At 42.4% G+C, this 12,236-nt stretch overlaps 1 protein-coding gene across 2 annotated transcripts in view; it reads right to left on the bottom strand.

Moving 5' to 3' along the window:
- Positions 1–10,201, bottom strand: part of NLG-4 (neuroligin 4) — a 918,748-nt gene extending 908,547 nt beyond the window's left edge. For both annotated transcript variants that reach the window (XM_033465261.2, XM_033465262.2), the window contains exon 1: positions 9,433–10,201. The gene's annotated coding sequence lies outside the window, so the exon portion shown is untranslated. The remainder of the gene's footprint in view (positions 1–9,432) is intronic.
- Between the last annotated feature and the right edge of the window lie 2,035 nt (positions 10,202–12,236).

Below are 12,236 nucleotides of genomic sequence, written 5' to 3'. Positions count from 1 at the left end.
GCGCGGATTGCGAGTCCCTGGTTCGCACGGGAAACTGAATAGGGAACGGGGATTACTCGACGGCTGAAAAGCCGCAAGTTTTGATGAAATGCATTCCAACCGCCTCGTCGGCGACCCGAAAGGAGCTAGAACGAAAAGTGGGAGCGCGAGGGGGGAGGGACGGCGAGGTCCATGTATTTGACGGAATCGCGGACACGTGTCGCGAGAGCAGAAGGTTAGAACAGGAAATCTCAGAGTCAGCATCTCCCTGTGAGTACTCTATCCGACATTCATTGATGAGTGACTCTTAACCCTTTCGCTCCGAACGACGGATATATCCGTCGTATATATATATATAACGGATATATTTGTTCTACCTGCATTTCCCATTATTATTGTGTTACATGTCATAAAGGGATAGAAAATCGAAAGTACTAACTTTAGGACTAATTATTATGTATTATGTTTTGTATTATGAATATTATGTTTTATTTTATTACTGTATATTATATATTATTTCTTCACTTTTTCCATTGTTAATGAAACTTTTTTTACCTATTAAATAACTTTATACCTTATGCAGAAATTATAACTATATTGTTTTAAAGAAAAATCCCTTTTCTTCCCAAATACACTATCCACGCGCAATGTGCACAATTTCGGCGGGTGGTTCCGTTCAGGAGGGGCGCTACGGCGGACTGAACCGCCGTAGCGAAAGGGTTAAGCGCGGTCTCCGCGAGAGGATTCGTTCTCGCTGAATGATCATACGGTCGTCGACGACTCTTCTTTCTGCTGTTACATCGCTGTTTACGTTGCGGTTACGGATAAACAATCGAGGCGGGAAAGAGACTTAGGCGGTGATATTCTCGTAACGCGTTCAGCGCCGGCAATCGACCACTAAAATTCGCACAGAGTCGAAGCAATTTAATTAATTAAACCGAAACTAGGAAGTTAAAGTTTATTCTAGTGGATTACAATAGAATTCTCCTTCGCATCGGAGTCAAATTTAGTCAAATTCAGTTTGTTCGAATCTATTAGAATGGAAATGAATTTTCAGAATTGGTCAAAAATTAGGGTCACTCACATATAGTGCAAAGCGGCAATCAACGTCTTAAGCGAGCTGTTCCACTGTTAAGTTTATGCATTCCAGAACACGATACAATTTGGGTAGAGCAGATTATTCGAGCCTTGCGGATCATTTTTATAGTTACCGATTGTCAACAACGATAAAAACGAGCCGCGAGGCTCGAATAATCGTATCTTCTTTTCCACAATTTGTCCATTTCTGTTCCCAAGCTAAGCGTCAATTAAGAAGGATTGACTGTACTAGTAATTTGTGACAGTTATAGCTTTTTGAAAAAGTGTAGTACAATATTATCTGAGAAATACGTCAAACATAACAATAAAATACTGTAAAACATCTGTAAGTATTTAGCATCGATTCAGCTGTAGAATCTTAAATTTATATATTTATAGGGCGAAAAATCATGGAAACAAGTATAATAGGCTGAACAAGAAATAATGCAATTTAAAACACTGCTAACAATTAGTGATCGAATCTTTGACACTGAATTTACTTAGCAATGAAAGCAGCTGTTTTATATTTGCTTATAAAAAGTAGCAATAAAACATTTATTCTGATTTTTATCAAGTGTTATTGTAATATTTGCCGCAAGTAACGCATATATATATATATATACGTGTGTTCATGTGTGTATCACAATGAATAATCGTAAATTAAAAAAATAATAGTGACCCGTCATTTCGGCGGATTCAGTAAAGCTTGTATTAAACGACAATATCTCGACAGTGGAAACATGGCATGCAGTGTGCTTCCTTGCAAACAGAGATATTTACAAACTGATACGTCTTCTATCTTCAGAGATGTTTGCCGTGGCTATCGAGACCAGCAGCGTCGGGCGAGTCAATATGTAGTTTCAGAAACAAGTGCATCGAAACATTCAATTGTACAGGATCGATAGTTTACGAAAAGATTCAAGCAGCGTGATTCGTGCTTTTGACTGTTGCACATATATCAATTTTACGTATCAAACGATATACTTAATTTTCACAAATGGATTTACAATTGCACAGTCTACTCACTTATATTAAATTTTATTATATTATATTATGTTATATTATATTATATTATATTATATTATATTATATTATATTATATTATATTATATTATATTATATTATATTATATTATATTATATTATATTATATTATATTATATTATATTATATTATATTATATTATATTATATTATATTATATTATATTATATTATATTATATTATATTATATTATATTATATTATATTATATTATATTATATTATATTATATTATATTATATTATATTATATTATATTATATTATATTATATTATATTATATTATATTATATTATATTATATTATATTATATTATATTATATTATATTATATTATATTATATTATATTATATTCAGATATTTCATCATTCTGTAAAATTTTCCGGCTATTAATCGAAACAGAAAAGAAATAAAGGGCACGGAATTAAACCTTATAGAGTCGAACAACGATATATCGTTAACAAGTAATACTAAATAATTAATAAGCAACACCGCTACACTATCTTAACTCACGTTCCATTCCAAATTTCATAATCACGACGTTCTACGAAACGTTTATAATTTCTTTCCGAAGCTCAAGACGAAATTATATGAAACATGTTCGATATTTCTCGCCAGCGCAATCAACAGTTTACTCTGTTCGTTCAAATTATCCGAATTACACGTTCGTTTCTCGAACCGAAAATTCGATCAAAATTTACGCCACAAATACAGTCCGGCAAGTTTCCGCAGTAATGCTCCGTTTCCAATTAGCGAATAGGAGCCCGCGCGACCAATACGTTGTCGTCGCAGCACCGTTTCGCCCACTTTCGTTTGACCTAGCGGCCAACGGTAACGCGGGACTCGACCTTTCGCCTAAATAGAGTTCGGCAAGGATATTGCGTCTCTATCAATACCTAGTTCAGGCAGCACGAGTGGCGTACGGTCGAAGTTCGCCAGCGGGAATATTCCCGGGGTAGCGTACGAATGTTTGTCTTGTGCTTCGGCCAACTTGACGTCTCTGGTGGCTCTCCTCGGCGGAAGTATATTCGGCCAAGAGACGCCGGCACGAGCTTCTTCCAGCGGTATATAGCCTCCGGACGACGCGCTCTTCACTCTCCTGACTTCGCAAATTTTCGAGACGGGAACGTGGATCGAATCTGTATCAATTTCGGCCAGCGTGCAAACGGATCTCGGACCGGACTCTTCTGTCCCAGAATTATCGGTCAGCTGTTATACGGTGCATCGGGAATGTTGCGCGCCGCACTGAAAATGCTACGCCCCACTCGGCTACTGCTGACAACCAGGGATTCACAAGCATCTTTTCTACGACCAGCGGCATCCAAATGACAACTTCCGGGCATGCACGCCACGATTTAGGATGTCGTACGTTTTACGAAGCTCTGGGCACCAGTGTATTCGTAAAAGACTATGCGGCTTCAAAGGTGCAGTAATTTCTTCCTAACTCGCGCTCAGATTGCGCTCGAAAATGGACAATTTAGGGAAAGGAGATATGATTATTCGACAGTCTTGCGGCTCGATTTTATAGTCACCGTTTCGTTAACAACTATAAAAATGGGCTGCAAGGCTCGTATGTTCTCTTTTCAAATTTTTGGAAATGTGCGTACATTTTTGTGCGCAATCTGAGCGCGAACATTAGGGAGACATTACTGTACATTCGAAAAAGGAAGCATCGATTCGAGGGTTTGCGAGTATATTTTTAATACGACAAATTCCAAAAGTGCTGACAAGCATATTTTTATATATATATTGTGAAACTGCTCTGTTGTGAACAACTCCTTAGGAAATAATGGAAGATAGGGGTTGCCATGGAATAGTGATACCAACAGACAGTCGAGAGTAGAGATCGGACCGTCGAACGATCAACATTTCAAATTCAAAGATCTGTAATATAATTGAATTGAGTTGTATTATAGTTTATATTCTTTATTGTAAATAAAATGCCGCGACGCGAGAGAAACAGAGAGATTCGCAACAATATATTCAGGAAAGAAAGCGCCAATTCAAGGGTTCGCGAGAGTATTTTTTAATATTTTTAATTACTATCACAATTCTCCTTAATTTTCCTTCAGCTTGTACACATAAATGGACTATTTGGAAAGAGGAGAAGAACAGTAAATTCTTCCTAATCCCACGTGTGATGCGACGTTATAAAAAAAGGGGAACAAAAAGATTTTATTCCAATTTTAAAATTCATCGACTAGTTCCCCGAATTAATTTGATTTCTGTAGGTGGCATTTAATTTCACGACGCATTTCGATTTATGAAATAATTTGTCTGCAATGTTGACAATTCTTGTATTCATGAAAAAAGTTTGTTAAATTTTTATTTGCATGCCAAACAAATTTCAGAGTCCCTCTGCGATTCTTTTAATATGGATCGAGGCATGATAACTTTGCTGCTCGTTTTTACAGTCACCGATCGTCAACAACTATAAAAACGGGCCTCGAGGCTCGACTAATCGTATCTCCTCTTTCCAAATCGTCCATTTTTGTGCGCAATCTGAGCGCGAATTAGGGAGAAATTACTGTATCTTAGAAAGACGTTGAACTTTTCAGTCCAAGGATTTAAATCGCTCGGACCGTAAAACGTAAAAGATAGGAGTTTGTTTTCATAGTTATATTAGAGTAAATTAGATAAAAAAAAAGCACAATGTTCAACGTTTCTGCTAATTGGTTGAAGACTGTTATTCATCAGTCTTCAAATATATGTAGTCTGCATTAATTTCAGTACAGAGGTGCTTCACGCACATACGTTTCTTTTCTCAATGATTATAACAAATTGATCGGAACACGATAATAATTTTACATTTTTCTAAACGACTTCTCTATTTGCATGATCGTGTAAAATCAGTAATCTATTCATCGGACTTGCCCTATCAACGCTCCGAAGCTTTATCCAGGCTAAACTTCAGCTGTTCATTAATCTTTTCAATCGTGTTTTCAATGCTACTTTATCTAGATACATTAATCTTCTCGTTGCACTGAATTGCACGATTTTTCATTAAAATTATTCGCCAACGGTTGAGTAGCTATACGATCGCGGCCCAGTCATCCAAACATTCGGTCGTAATTTATGGTGCTTTCTGTAACGATATCCATGGGTACAGTAAATTCTCCCTAATTGACGCTCACAGATTCTGCACAAAAATTGACAATTTGGGATTATTCGAGCTTTGCGGCTCGTTTCTATAGTCGTCGACAATTTCGTAACTATAAAAAGGAGTGGCAAGGCTCGAATAATCGTATCTTCTTTTCCCAAATTGTCCACTTTTGCGCGCAATCCGAACGTGTATTGTAAATTGAATGTCGGTGTTACCACCGCTGGCCTCCGCAACGATGCCTGTACGCACGAAACGCAACAATTCTGCCAAAATGCGTGACTTTTATCGCGTCGATGGCGATCTTTATCCAAAGATCCGCGAGTTAGCCGAGAGTTAGAGTTCGAGCGAGCATCCGAAAGTTTTCCGGTAGCGTCGAGCGAGCGAAGTTTTAACGAACAATTTGTATTCAAAGGGCACGCACATTAAGCGAGCCGGAAGGCGAGAAAATGATTATGCGACTCGGAACGGCAGAGAAATCCGGCGCTGTCGGTAAGGAGATTGGAACCTTTCTGTTTCCTGATTCTGGTACTACACCTAACTCGATCCAGAATCGAGCGAGTCGCGTCGTCGAATCGGTATCAATTTCTTCGAGAGAGGCGAGAGACCGTCCCGCAACAAATTTCGAACAGATAGCAAGCCCGCCGTCGGAGAAAGGCAAAAGATCGAACAGAGTGCATTGTATCGTCGGGTGAGAGAGACGTCGGGGACGGAAGATGGATCAGAGAAGGAAGCGAGCGAAAAATGCGACGCTGGAGAACGAAAAAGATCAAGAAGAAACGAAGGAAGAAGCGGAGCCAGCTAAAAGTGGAAAACTACGGCGGATTCCGAAACTGGGAAGAGATTTCTCGCTTGAATGGCCCATAATTTGCAAGGGTGCGCCAACTTTTCCATTAATCGCGTTTCCGGGTCGCCATTTTGGAAGTTGCCGCGGCGGATCGGCAAGGGGGTGGGCGAGGGAGGGAGGGAAGGACAGGATCCGCGCGAGAGTCCACGAAATAAAATTTACAAGCATAAAAGCGCGGGAACCGGGTGAAACGGCGACCGAAAAACACGGGACGATGCCATGCCGGGAAAAGCCAGCGGGCAGAATTTTGCATGAAGCGGGGAACAAAAATGGACGACACGGAAAACGGTCGCTGCGATGGACAGCATTTATAACCAGCGTCGATAACGTCCCGGTCCTCGGGCATAAATTTCCACTGTTTCGATCCGCGTCGCGTCGCGGCGCGGCGCGTCGGATTACATACATTTGTCTTTTTGCATGTTTTAATTGGTCCTCGCGCGCGGAACGGGGCCCCGGCGCGTAATTAAGACGTTGCTGCGGTCTAATGGCCGCATAAATCTCGGTGACGTAACTTGTAAATGCACTTTCAAGTTCGCGCGTAACATCGCGCCGTCGCGTACACATAAATTTCGCCGTCGGTTTATGCAAATTATTGATGGAATCCCCGGCTAATACATTGTCGCGTGCAACCCCAAGCCGTCCACCCGCCCTCCGCCGTCCCCCCCTGCCCCGCCTTCTTGCCTATAAAGTCTCGATACACCGACTCGATGCATTCTCCCACCGAATTTATGAAAGCTCGCGGCCTTTCCCCCCATTAGAATGCCGCACAAACGCGCGCGATAAATACGTGCCGCTCGCCGTAGAATCGCTTGACACGCGAGATTTATACAGGAGACGTGCGCCGTTGATCGAAAAGCAAATTCTTAGCGCCGGAGTTATGCGAACAGTTGCCTCGCGCATTTTTCAATGCACGCGGGAACGATTGAAAAGTTCCCGGCTCGCAATCCATCGGTCGGAAACAACGACGAACGCTCGACCCTGCGATCGGAATTCGTAACGATTGCTCTAGGATCATCGCTAATTGCTGACTCGATGGGACGATCAATTTTCTTTGAACATCGATTCGGGCAAATTAGTGTGCCACGTGAAAAAACTGAGGGTGTATCTTATCGGTTTCTGGTTCCGACAAATCAATTTATTTCTTGTCGTGGTGTTTAAACAATCAATTCGGGGAAAATGTGAACACAGAAGAGGGAACGAAGCGTCGAAGTCACTTAGGAGAATAATCAAGCATTCGTTATACTAAATGGACGAGGATTGATCATTCCGGTTAAACGGATCGAGTTTCTACAAGAAAATGGAACAACGAACAGCTCGCAACAGAATATTAACCCTTTGCACTCGAAGCTATTTCAACTGTAAATCTAAAATAATTTTTCCGACTTGTAGTATTTTTATTTCACACGACAACGCGCATTTTATGCACATGAGATCGACTCTTGCGACTCGCGCTACGGTTACGCTCTTAACTATCTTTTCAAATCTAAACATTGCGAATGTAAATATTATTTTAGAACGTGACATCGAAAACTTTAATACTGCCTCAGAGTCGCCGATCGAGTGAAAAGATTTTATTCCAATGTTAACATTCGTCGAATGTTTCTCGGATTAATTTGATTTCTGTAGGTCGCATTCAATTTCACGACGCATTTCGATTTGTGAAATAACTTTTTTCGCAATATTGACAATTCTTGTATTTATGAAATATGTTTGTTAAATTTTTACTTGCATGCCAAACAAATTTCAGAGTTCCTCTGGGATTCTTTTAATATGGATCGAGGCATGATAACTTTGCGGCTCGTTTTTATAGTCACCGATCGTCAACGACTATAAAAACGGGTCTCGAGACTCGACTAATCGTATCTCCTCTTTCCAAATCGTCCATTTTTGTGCACAATCTGAGCGCGAATTAGAAAGAAATTACTGTATCTTAGAAAAACGCTGGACTTTTCAGTCCAAGGATTTAAATCGCTCGGATCGTAAAACGTGAAAGATAGGAGTTTGTCTTAATAGTTATATCAGAGTAAATTAAATACAAAAAATTACAATGTTTAACGTTTCTGCTAATCGGTTGAAGACTGTTATTCATCGGTCTTCGTCAAATAAAATCTGCATTAATTTCAATACAATGGTGCTTCATGCACATACATTTCTTTTCTCAATAATAATAACAATTTAATCAGAACACGATAATGCTAACGTAAAAATTAATTTCGAACGTGACATCGTCAATTTTAACGGCGCCTCGGAGTCGCCAATCGGGTGCAAAGGGTTAACAATAACGTGTTCGTCGCGCGGCGACCGAATATATAAAACCGGAGCCAACCGACGCCAGAGTATTAAGCACCGGCTTCGAGTATGAACGCCGGCTCTAAAATGTCAAGGTTATATGTAAGAGCCGGCCGCATTAGTTTCATCGAGTCACATACGGAACGTGCTTCGCGCTAAATTTCCCCAGATGTACGCCCAGAATTCAATCGTCGGTTCGACGGTGTGCCCTGCGAAGTCCCCGGCACAATCGCTCCAGAGCGATTCTCCTCGCTCAGGAATATCAAATGTTGCAACTGTTGTTCGTATACACGGGAAATTGTTTCGCGAACTTCTCGCCGTAACATCGACGGGAACACAGATATCAAAGACGATATAGATCACCGCGTGCAATCTATCGGCAGATCATTCAACGTTTCCGAAACATTTCGGTGTCATCGTAAAACGCTCGACTTCGCGAATGTTGGATCTTCATCGTGCCAAAATACAGCGAAACCTCGGTTATCGGAGCTTTCGATATCGGACTTCCGTTTCTCGCATCTTCGCAGCTAGATCCAACAGAGGAATGCGGGAAACCGCTGTGTCTACGTAACTCTTTTGTTACGCGAACGTCCTCCTGATTAGATTCGGATAACCGAGGCGCCACAGCGGCATCGCCCCGCGCTCGTCGATCCCTAATTGAAGCGTCGCGCTTTTCGCACGAGATTGGAAGGGCCCCGTGCGTGTGCATAAGCATCGCCGTAAGAAGACAACGGAGCACGCGGCTGAACGAAGGAAGAGTTGTCCGAGGAGCGCCCTAGTAGACCGACGCCAGTCAAGCCCGCCGTCAGGTGGACGTTAACGAGCCGAAGTAGACGGAGCCTAACGACACGGCCCCTCACGCAGCAGCCGCAATTTCCATTTCTGAGCGACACCGAAATCAGTTTCACGCAGACGCGGCGAAACATCAGCGGAGAACGGGTCTCCGAGGCCGAATCCATCACTGTCAACGGGGCCGGTCTAGTTTAAAGCACGGCGCCGATCGAATCGAGGAAAAAAAGAATAATCCTTCGGCCCGCATAAATCACGGTCCGGGTCAATGCTAATTGACCGGGGATTGGCGCACGGCGATCGTCTACTCACCGTGACCGTAGGACCGACGAGGTGTCCTCCTCCTCCTCCTCCTCCGTTTTACACACTGTACTCCACCGCACAATCACACGACTAACCAGCGACACGGACACGAGCCACGCGATCGGCAGGGTCTACGGAACGAGTCGGCGGATGTACTCGCGAGACCGGTTCCAGGATTACGACCGCGGATCGCCGTCTGGATGATCCGTGGGTCCTCGGGCACTTTGTCTAGGCGGGACACAACAGGCTGTCGCAAGAACACGCGATCACTGACGGCAACGGGCACTGTTGACAACACAATCATCGAGTCGGCGGACGCGTGTGTCACACGTTGCTGCTCGGCCAGCAACGTCGGCTCACTGTCCAGCCGGCGATTCTTGCCGCTTCCGTTCGATCCAGCAGCTTGCGGCTGGATCGGCGATCCCACCAGCGGCGGACCAGTCAAACGTCATTCTCGCTGCGAGGATAGCGAGAGTCCGGGGCGTCGAGCTGTCGCCGCGAGTTACTCCACGAGACGGCCGTGCACAGTCAGCTGGCTGCTATCCCGGAGAGCGAGAGAGAGAGAGAGAGGGAGAGGAGAGAGAGTACTCTCCGTGTACTCTGGGTTTTTAACCTGCGTGTAGTATCTCGGGGGAATAAGAGGCGCCGGACGAACGGCGAACGACCGACCGACCGATCGTAGACACTGCAACACTCGCGACCAGGCGCGGACAACCCTGGCGAGGATCGAGTTAGCCGGCGAACAACGCGTTACGTCGCCTCGAAGCTCGCGAGACGGACTACGGCAGGGGAATGAGAGGCTCCGCAGCTCTCGCGCACACCGACGCCAGAGACACCACTCTACCCCGAGCGAGTTGAAGCGCGCCACGGTCGATTCTGCGGCTTACGCCAGACGCTACCGACCGGACCAACCTTCCGTCTAGCGGTACTTTCTATCTTCCCGGCCTCGGTTGTCCGCGTTACCACCGAAAACCGAAGCTTCCCGGCGCTCCGGTGAACCGGAATAACAGAACGCACGATCCCCTCCTCTGTTCGGGTTAATAGGCGGCCGAATGTCTTTTCCCGCGATCCTGCCACTTTTCCGGCTTTTCGAACGCGACGATTTTTCTCGTAGGCTGTTTTTGTTTCGACCGCGCCGAGACAGTCGCGAACTGTTCTAGATTTCTCGTGGCAGCGAAACGTTCTGCGTCGATCGGCGGTTACGGAATTTTTAGATTTTAGTGGAATTCGTGGATTGGTTGTTTTCCGCGCGTCGATATCGATCAGGGCTCTTTTAATAAGCTATTTAACCATTTGCACTCGGAGCTGTTTTAACTGTAAATCTAAATTAATTTTTTTGACTTATACATATGAAATTTAGTCTTGCGACTCATACAACAGTTAGACTTTTAACAGTTTTTTACGTCTAGATTTTTGTAATATAAAAATTATCTTGGAACGTGATGTAACAATTTTAATGGTGCCTCAGAGTATAGTTTTACGACTCATACGACAGTTAGATTTTTAACAATTTTTTACATCTAGATTTTTGTAATATAAAAATTATCTTGGAACGTGCTGTGACAATTTTAATAGTGCCTCGGAGTCGCCACTCGAGTGCAAAGGGTTAAGAGAGTATAGTCTTGCGACTCATGCGACAGTTAGACTTTTAACAATTTTTTACGTCTAGACTTTTGTAATATAAAAATTATCTTGGAACGTGATATAACAATTTTAATAGTGCCTCGGAGTTGCCACTCGAGTGCAAAGGGTTAAGAGAGTATAGTCTTGCGACTCATGCGACAGTTAGATTTTTAACAATTTTTTATATCTAAACTTTGATAACATAAAAATTATCTTGGAACGTGATGTAACAATTTTAATGGCGCCTCAGAGTCGCCACTCGAGTGCAAATGGTTAATAAGCTCCCTATCAGGGGGAAATAATTTTTGGTACTTTTACGTTTAGGTATATTCATTGTTGTTCCTTGATTTTGATGACGGGAGAATCTGTTTCGATTGAAAAATGTCCGGCGCTTGTTATTAGACGTGAAAGGGCTCGTATTTCAAGGAACGTCAATATTTCGTTTCTACTCTCGTATGAATGCTTGATGGATGCATTCGTATTATACCGTGTTTAAAAGTTTTTCGAATATCAATAAAATGCAGATTTCAATATTGTTCCATACATCTTTCTGTGACATCGATTTTCGTTTATTCATTCTTATATTATTATAGTATCCGATTACGTGGAATTATTAAAAGAAGGTGCCGGAAATGATTTGGTGTATCACTTGTATCAGCAATTTATCTGAACATATAAAATTCTTCTGTTCACAGACATAATGATCGCCTTATCGGTATAGTGTTCATAGAAAAGTAAGCTCGCAATTCCTTCAGTGTTGGCTCGCAAGTTTTTCTATACGATTTCATGGACTTTGCTAGTAAACTCAGGTACATAAATATATACGTAAATATTCATAAATAATTCTCCCTAATCGGCGCTCAGATTGTACCCAAAAATGAATAATTTGGGAAGAGCAGGTACGATTATTCGAGCCTTGTGGCTCGTTTTTATAGTTACCGATCGTCAAGAACTATAAAAATAATTAACTATAATATGTACTATAACAAAAACGGAGCCCCGGATAAAAAAGTGTTGTACCAAATTTTTTTCTTATTTCTTCACATGGAATTATCCCCTGCTCGGTTGTACTTGATTGTACTTCCGGCCCACCCTGTATATGAATAAAAACACATATATGAGAAATAAATATATACTTTTAATATACTATTATTAGATTACTCAGTTGCTCCACTCGCGTGCGTCGATTC

The sequence above is a fragment of the Megalopta genalis genome, chromosome 8 (genome assembly GCF_051020955.1).
Source record: "Megalopta genalis isolate 19385.01 chromosome 8, iyMegGena1_principal, whole genome shotgun sequence".
In the NCBI taxonomy this organism is placed as follows: Eukaryota; Metazoa; Arthropoda; class Insecta; order Hymenoptera; family Halictidae; genus Megalopta; species Megalopta genalis.
The sequence above is the reverse complement of the archived record's forward strand: the minus strand, read 5'-3'. Positions and strand labels throughout refer to the sequence as shown.